The 9,149-nt window shown below is 40.9% G+C and overlaps 1 non-coding gene across 1 annotated transcript; it reads right to left on the bottom strand.

The window, feature by feature from the left end:
* Positions 1-8,501: 8,501 nt before the first annotated feature.
* LOC120097274 (U6atac minor spliceosomal RNA) lies at positions 8,502-8,627 on the bottom strand. The gene has a single exon (XR_005494494.1). It is a non-coding gene; the product is annotated as a U6atac minor spliceosomal RNA (small nuclear RNA).
* Positions 8,628-9,149: the final 522 nt, after the last annotated feature.

Below are 9,149 nucleotides of genomic sequence, written 5' to 3'. Positions count from 1 at the left end.
AAAGCAGGGCTAAAAGCAGGATCAACTTAAAAAATGATCAATGTCCATGTTTTACTGGACTGGACAAGGTGCTGCAAAATAGGAAAGGAAGACATAGATACCTTCAAGAAACCGGAAGAGTCAATACTGAAAAGTGGAGGAACATAGGGTGGTTGGAAGAGTATAGAAATCAGTATTCCCAACCACAAAGTTCCCATCTCAGGCAACCAGGAATTTTAATTATTATTTAATTACTTGATTTCACAAGTCTATTAATACTGTACATCAATATGGCCATAGTACAGTTAAGATTATATATCCACCAAACTCGCCAATGTGAGTCGCCTACTGCACATGTACCCAGATACACGCATACTCAGATGCATACACAGAGACACACACACACCAACTCACACTCAAAAGGACACACAAATACACACCCTGTCCTTACTCTGTGGTCAGTCCAGAGAAGATACAGAAATGAATAAAACACGTGAAAAAATGTTCCAACATTAGCAAATAGTATAATGATGTCAATATATGGAAGCAGAAAATTAATTCTCTATCACTATACATTGTAGATTCCAGAAAAAATAATCCTAGCCCTCAAGGAAAAGACAGGCTTCAGGTTCCAGACTCCCTCTTCTACATTCAAGAGAGTCTTTGGCAGTGTTTGATGCACGTTTTCTCGCTCCTAATAGAAGTCCTTTCTTACTGGCTGATTCTGTCTGCTCCTGATCACTGTGTTCAAGAATTTTCCTACTACTACATGTAGAGCTTGAGATGTCTCCTCCCTTTCAATTCTTTGTCTGGGGTGAGGAAAGACAGACAGGCAGGCAGGCAGGCAGACAGACAGACAGAGAAATATTCCAATCAAGAACTGTAGACAAAAGCCCAAGAAATCTTCCCATCTCTGTCCGACTTCAGCCCAGGGATGGTTTCTGCATGTTACAGGGGTTTGGACTAGGGTCCTTAGGCTTATACCAAAACAAAAACAAAACAAAAAAAATACAAAAAAATGAAGCAAAGAAAAAACAAAAACAAAGCAACTGCAACTGCTTTTTACCGACTAAGCCATCTTCCCAAGCCCTCAAAGTGAAATTGTAGTCTACTTAAAATATACAACTACAATGTGAGGTCATGTTTAAGACTGAATATACTTACCATAAAAAAATCATTAAATTGATTCAATGGACTTGTTTTAAGATTATTTTCCATTTCCATGGGAGAGGGAGTGAGTGAAAGGGTATCCTAATGGGTTCACAGCCTTAGGCCTTCAGTGAAATTACAGTTTGTGATATAGAGACTTTATACTGGACTCAATTATGGCTAGACACTGAGCCTCCAGCCAGAAGCTGGCATCTGCACACTTGATAGCCCCTGGGATCCTGGGACTTCCTAAGGATCCTGTACCCTTGCTATTGAGAGCATTGAGTTCACAATGACCTCCAAAGACACTGGGGTTATTCTTGCATGGGTATGTCAAGAAGAAAGGAGAGGCAAGGAAGAGGAAGATATTGTATAGTGTTCAACATGAAGTTGTTCTGTTAAAGAAATAAATCCTTTAGACTCAAGAACTTCATTAAATTGAACTGAGTTCAGAAATTGCCTCATTGACAGTGGGTATTAAGTAAAGCATACATTTGTGCCTAAGTCCTCCAGTGGAGAACTGGGCCAGCACTGTAGAACTTAATGCTGGACCATAAGGAGAGCTGGAAATTCCCAAAGCCAAACTTCCCAGAAAATCGTAGATACAATGTCCAACCCCACTCCTACCCACACAGTTTCTGCTGTTAGAACTACATATCGGTCTCTAACCCAATTCTGTTTCAAGACACAAGGATCCAGAGATCTCAGCAGATGCTCACCAGACTCCTATATCTGCTTGTAACATCTCTCTAGTCAGGAGATTAGATTATTTCTCTAAGTAGTTATTAACAAAAAAAAATCCTTCTTAATTTAAATGAAATAAGAAATAGTGTATTCTAGAACTAAACTATGAGCAACCATGGCCTGGAAAACAGACTTTATGCCCCACTTTTTGTTTTATAGTAACAGAACAAGCAAAATTATAAACCAAAACATTTTTAAAATACGTTGGTGGAAACATCGGGAGAGGTCAGTTAAAGCAAGATGAAGGAGAGTCAACTGTAGACCTCAGACAAACCTTTGAAAGAACATTCTCAAGTTAGTACATTCCAAAGGTTTTTATCCATTTATTAGCATGTTCAGTCTGATACAGAGCTGGATATGGGACAGCCCATGAAATGTAATTAGGCTCCAAATGTTGTGACAGTCCAAACTGTCAATACTCATAAGCCATTGCAGCCACAAATTCTTTTCAGCAATTCTTGTTCATGGAGTTGGGGTTGATCTCTTTCCTTCTTTCTTCTGCTTCCTTCTATTTCCTTCAAAGAGCATGGAGACAACAGACCCAGGTGCAGAGGTCATGCACACATGGCAAACGCTGCCCCCTGAGATTCAACCCATGGCCAAGACTCTACCGAAATTCCTTGTCCCCATGCTGGCAGAATCATACCAGGACCTGGAGGATGGGAGTGAATGGGCACAACACTGTACTATCTGCAAGTGTCCATGCAGATGGACGACCCACAGCATCCCACACATTGCTCCCATCATAGACCCCCAAGGCTCACTTTCTGACATGGAAAAGTTTTGTAGGTTACAATTCTATGTCTGTTGGCTGGAAAATGGTAAACCTGACTGATAGTTGGTGTTGGATACCTGAGCATGCCCTTGAGGAACTAGAGGTGAATGTCAGGCTAGAGCAACAGGATCCCTTCTCAGCCCTCCTAGTGAGCTCTGCTCTGCCCTTTTCCATAGGCATCAGTGTCACTGTGTTTCCTTTTCTTACATTTTTGTATTTGTAGTTGATTAATCCACTATCCTCCCCAATGCTCTGGATTCATGAATGAAACACACACACACACACACACACACACACACACACACACACACACACCGAGAGAGAAAGAGAGAGACAGACGGACAGAGAGACAGAGAGACAGAGACAGACAGAGAGACTTATGTTTAATATGCCATAAACAACTCAATGGTAAGACACTTCCAAACCTCCCCATGGCTAACACATTCTCCCCTCCAATATTCTTGAATTATTACTTACTAAAACCTATATTTTATCTTGGCTGCCCTGAACTCAGGCCTGCAGCCAGCCTGGGACATGATCCCTGACTCTCACATGTTGTCAGTCTCTCTGTCTCTCTGTCCTACAATTCTCAGGACTGGATCTTCTCCTTCCCCAGCATGGTGCCTTCTTCTCCTGTGTTTCTTGCCCAGATCTTAAAAGTCCCACCTCTGTCTCCCTGCCCAGGCATTGGCTGCCAGTAACTTTATTTACCAATTAAAGCCAATTGGGAGCAGGGACCCTCAGCAACCCACATGTAGATGTGCGAATTCTCGTGTAGTTTCGGGAACCCAATTAACAAAATACAAACAATAACTCAAGTTCACAACAATACTGCACCACTCTTTTAGCTTATGTCATATCCTCCCTATTTACTATAAACAGTCTCAGCTCTGGGCATAACAATTAAGTCTTCCAAGGAATAAACCATTCTCTCAGACCTGCAGTCAGTCAATCAGCCACTAGCTGAATGGACTAAAACTGCTGTTTTGCATTTTTAACCTTGATGGCAATCTGGGATAAAGGACTATAGCCATTAAGAGAAAGACATTAAAATATATATCATAAACATATTTCACAAATCTTAAAGAAGTTTAAGCACAACTTTTGTATGAAATAATGTTTGCTGAACTCAAGAGAGAAACATTTCTTTGACCTACAAAACTTGGCATTGCTGCAAAGGTCTTGAAAAGGATTTTCCTCCAAAATAGACTTGAAAAAAAATTAAATTCTGTTTAAGCTTTAAATAGTTGTTGGAAAACAATAAAAGAAGATGAAAATGTTAATCGAAATCCCTCTAAGTGGTATACACTGTGACGGGCGAGACAGTGCAGTGTCTTCTATCCTAGCTTCTTGCCGAGGTCATTTCAGGTTTAACTAGAATTTGATCTTGATGGAGAATCTCATGTGGCAGACATATGAATCCAGGACAAGGTTTACTGAGAGCCTGTGGATCCTCTAGCACTTCTCTATGTTTAATTGAAACCCCTGTTCTTCTTCCCTGGGAAACCCCATCACCTCCTTCCCTCAACCATGCTACTAACTCCAGGTTAACAAAGCAACACACCCAAGAGTACCCTCCCAGGGGCTCTGTTTTGGACCATATATGGGTACAATCCCAGCTCCTGGCTGACAAGTGAGCACTCTTCACCTAAGACCTATACAGCCTCCTTACTTTAACCTAGGTGACTGATTACTGACCCCTCCACCGGGGAGATCAGCGGAGAGCTGTATCTCAATGAACCTGCCTTTATATTTTTGATTTGGCTTATTGAATCAGCAGAGAAAGCTATCACTCTACCCTAAGTCACTCAAGCTCAGGGTATGGGCTTTGATTCCCTTGCTTCAGCTTCTCATTCCTGTAGAAACCTGCCATTTTTCCATGTTCTCTCTTGCTCCTCAGCTCCTCCCTTGGTCTGCGTGTCCCCTACCCCCTGCCACTACACCTTCCCCTCTTACTCAACTACACCTTCCACCCCACCTCACCTCCCACCTGTCTCAATTCAGTCTGATGCCTTCCAAATGCCTCTGCCTAAACTCATTCTCCATTACAATATGCTCTGCCTCAATTGTGCCTTGGAGCAGTCATGTCCTTATTTTCACTCAGCTTGGAAAATTACCGAACTCTGTTTTAGGAACCAAAGGTTAGGACGTCCTAGCTAACTTATCTTAGCTTCTGTTCAACTGTCTGTCTGTACAGAACGCCCTCAGCTAACCATTTGTCTTAGCTTCTGTTAAAAACTCCTCGCTTCAAATTGCTTACTTCTTTGAAACTCCCTGCAGCTGTCAAGTAAGAGGCCAGGACATGGGTTCTGCTTTTGAATTCCTGTGTTTTGAACACTTGGGCCATACTTATGTCCCCAGTCACTCAGGTATAGTCCCAGCTGGCTGGAATAAAGGCTATTTTTCCCCCATCTTTATTAGATTGGGTATTTCTTATTTACATTTCAAATATTATTCCCTTTCCCGGTTTCCAGGTCAACATCCCCCTAACCCCTACCCCTTCCCTTCTATATGGGTGTTCTCCTCCCCAACCTCTGCGCCATTACCATCCTACCCGCAAGAATCCCATTCACTAGGGATCCAGCCTTGGCAGGACCAAGGGCTTCCCCTTCCACTGGTGCCCTTACTAGGCTATTCATTGCTACCTATGCAGTTGGAGCCCAGGGTCAGTACATGTATAGTCTTTGGGAAGTGGCTATTCCTGGAAGCTCTAGTTGTTTGTCATTGTTCTTCATATGAGGTCTCAAGCCCCTTCAGCTATTTCAGTCCTTTCTCTAATTCCTCCAACAGGGGTCCCATTCTCAGTTCAGTGGTTTGCTGCTGACATTCACCTATGTATTTGCCATATTCTGGCTGTGTCTCTCAGGAGAGATCTACATCTAGTTCCTGTCAGCCTGCACCTCATTGCTTCATCCATCTTATCTAGTTTGGTGGCTGTATATGTATGGACCATATGTGGGGCAGGCTCTGAATGGGTGTTCCTTCTGTCTCTGCTCTAAACTTTGCCTCCCTATCCTTTCCTAAGGGTATTCTTGTTCCACTTTTAAAGAAGGAGTGAAGCATCCACATTTTGGTCATCCTAGAGTTTCATCTGTTCTGTGCATCTAGGGTAATTCAAGCATTTGGGCTAATAGCCACTTATCAATGAATGCATACCATGTGTGTTTTTCTGTGATTGGGTTACCTCACTCAGGATGATATTTTCCAATTCCATCCATTTGCCTATGAATTTCATAAAGTCATTGTTTTTGATAGCTGAGTAGCATTCCATTGTATAGATGTACCACATTTTCTGTATTCGTTCCTCTGTTGAAGGGCATCTGGGTTCTTTCCAACTTCTGGCTATTATAAATAAGGCTGCTATGAACATAGTGGAGCATGTGCCTTTGTTGTATGTTGGGGCATCTTTTGGGTATATGCTCAAGAGAGGTATAGCTGGGTCCTCAGGTAGTGCATTCTCCAATTTTCTGAGGAACCTCCAGACTGATTTCCAGAATGGTTGTACCAGTCTGCAGTCCCAACAATGGAGGAGTGTTCCTCTCTCTCCACATCCTCGCCAGCATCTGCTGTCCCCAGAGTTTTTGATCTTAGCCATTCTGACTGGTGTGAGGTAGAATCTCGGGGTTGTTTTGATTTGCATTTCCCTTATGACTAAAGATGTTGAACATTTCTTTAGATGCTTCTCAGCTATTTGACATTCCTCAGCTGTGAATTCTTTGTTTAGCTCTGAACCTCATTTTTGATAGGGTTATTTGTCTCCTTCCCGTCTAACTTCGTGAGTTCTTTGTATATTTTGGATATAAGGCCTCTATCTGTTGTAGGATTGGTAAAGATCTTTTCCCAATCTGTGGGTTGCTGTTTTGTCCTAACAACAGTGTCCTTTGCCTTACAGAATCTTTGCAGTTTTATGAGATCCCATTTGTCAACTCTTGATCTTAGAGCATAAGCCATTGGTGTTTTGTTCAGGAAATTTTCTCCAGTGCCCATGTGTTCAAGATGTTTCCCCACTTTTTCTTCTATTAGTTTGAGTGTATCTAGTTTGATGTGGAGGTCCTTGATCCACTTGGACTTAAGTTTGTACAGGGTGATAAGCATGGATCGATCTGCATTCTTCTACATGCTGACCTCCAGTTGAACCAGCACCATTTGCTGAAAATGCTATCTTTTTTCCATTTGATGGTTTTGGCTCCTTTGTCAAAAATCAAGTGACCATAGGTGTGTGGGTTCATTTCTGGGTCTTCAATTCTATTCCACTGGTCTATCTGCCTGTCTCTGTACCAATACCATACAGTTTTTATCACTAATGCTCTGTAATACTGCTTGAGTTCAGGGATGGTGATTCCTCCAGAAGTCCTTTTATTGTTGAGGATAGTTTTAGCTATCCGGGGTTTTTTGTTATTCCAGATGAATTTGCAAATTGTTCTGTCTAATTCTCTGAAGAATTGGATTGGAATTTTGATGGGGATTGCATTGAATCTGTAGATCGCTTTTGGTAAAATGGCCATTTTTATTATATTAATCCTGCTAATCCATGAGCATGGGAGATCTTTCCATCTTCTGAGATCTTCTTAAATTTCTTTCTTCAGAGGCTTGAAGTTCTTGTCATACAGATCTTTCATTTGCTTGGTTAAAGTCACACCGAGGTATTTTATATTATTTGGGACTATTATGAAGGGTGTCGTTTCCCTAATTTCTTTCTCAGCTTGTTTCTCTTTTGTGTAGAGGAAGGCTACTGATTTATTTGAGTTAATTTTATACCCAGCCACTTTGCTGAAGTTGTTTATCAGCTTTAGTAGTTCTCTGGTGGAACTTTTGGGATCACTTAAATATACTATCATATCATCAGCAAATAGTGATATTTTGACTTCTTCTTTTCCGATCTGTATCCCCTTGACCTCCTTTTGTTGTCTGATTGCTCTGGCTAGAACTTCAAGAACTATATTGAATAAGTAGGGAGAGAGAGGGCAGCCTTGTCTAGTCCCTGATTTTAGTGGGATTCCTTCAAGTTTCTCTCCATTTAGTTTAATGCTAGCTACTGGTTTGCTGTATATGGCTTTTACTATGTTTAGGTATGGGCCTTGAATTCCTGTTCTTTCCAGGATTTTTATCATGAAGTGGTGTTGAATCTTGACAAATGCTTTCTTAGCATCTAATGAAATGATCATGTGGTTTTTATCTTTCAGTTTGTTTATATAGTGGATTACGTTGATGGTTTTCTGTATATTAAAACCGTCCCTGCATCCCTGGGATGGAGCCTACTTGATCATGATGGATGATTGTTTTGATGTGTTCTTGGATTCGGTTTGCAAGAATTTTGTTGAGTATTTTTGCATCGATATTCATAAGGGAAATTGGTCTGAAGTTCTCTTTCTTTGTTGGGTCTTTGTGTGGTTTAGGTATAAGAGTAATTGTGGCTTCCTAGAAGGAATTCGGTAGCACTCTGTCTGTTTCAATTTTGGGGAATAGTTTAGATTGTATTGATATGAGGTCTTCTATAAAGGTCAGATAGAATTCTGCACTGAACCTATCTGGACCTGGGCTCTTTTTGGTTGGGAGACTTTTAATGACTGCTTCTATTTCTTTAGGAGTTTTGGAGTTGTTTAAATGGTTTATCTATTCCTGATTTAACTTCAGTACCTGGTATCTGTCTAGGAAATTGTCCATTTCCTCCAGATTTTCAAGTTTTGTTGAGTATAGGCTTTTGTAGTAGGACCTGATGACTTTTTGAATTTCCTCTGATTCTGTTATGTCTCCCTTTTCATTTCTGACTTTTTTAATTTGGACACACTCTCTGTGTCCTTTGGCTAGTCTGACTAAGGGTTTATCTATCTTGTTGATTTTCTCAAAGGTCCAGCAGAAACAGTGGTTAGATGCCAGGAAGTAGGTGGCAATGCCTTAACCGTATGTGTGCTGTTAGGCCCAGGGGCCTCCTCCATCCTTGTCAAGGGGAGTGCAAACCTTCTCTCCTTTCATACAACACGAATAAAGACCTTTAATAGACGATACACTATCTCTCAGTCATCTTCTTTGGTGGGTTATCCACAATACATTAAAAAACCTTTTATTTAATAAAAGTCTATTAAAAATTTATTAGATTGATTGCCATGTAATTCTTTTCCAAACATATTCTCAACTACAAATAAGTAAGTGTAAGGTTGTTATCAGGGTTGTGATACATATTTAAATGATCGGTGTTTGTTTGCCTAGGATATTGGTGCTGAATTTCTGCTTTATAATGGAAAGCAAAGGAGCCACTTTTCTCACAAGCAGGAGTAGTCAACAGCTGTAAGCTAATGCTATGTCCTTGGGGACTGGTTGCCATACCAAGTTTTGCTGAAAGAGAACTAACACTTTAAACTTCAGGATAAGTTTACAATTGTGACTTTATAAGAATTATTGCCCGGAAACCCTGCCCTCCACAAAGGGAGGAAATAGGTACCAAAATTCTTATCCAATTTAGAAGAAGATAGTGGCAAGAGCCATGTTCTAAAGGCAAGAGCCA

This window comes from Rattus norvegicus, chromosome 15 (assembly GCF_036323735.1).
Source record: "Rattus norvegicus strain BN/NHsdMcwi chromosome 15, GRCr8, whole genome shotgun sequence".
NCBI lineage: Eukaryota > Metazoa > Chordata > Mammalia > Rodentia > Muridae > Rattus > Rattus norvegicus.
Note: the sequence above shows the minus strand (reverse complement) of the source record. Positions and strands in the feature narration are given on the sequence as shown.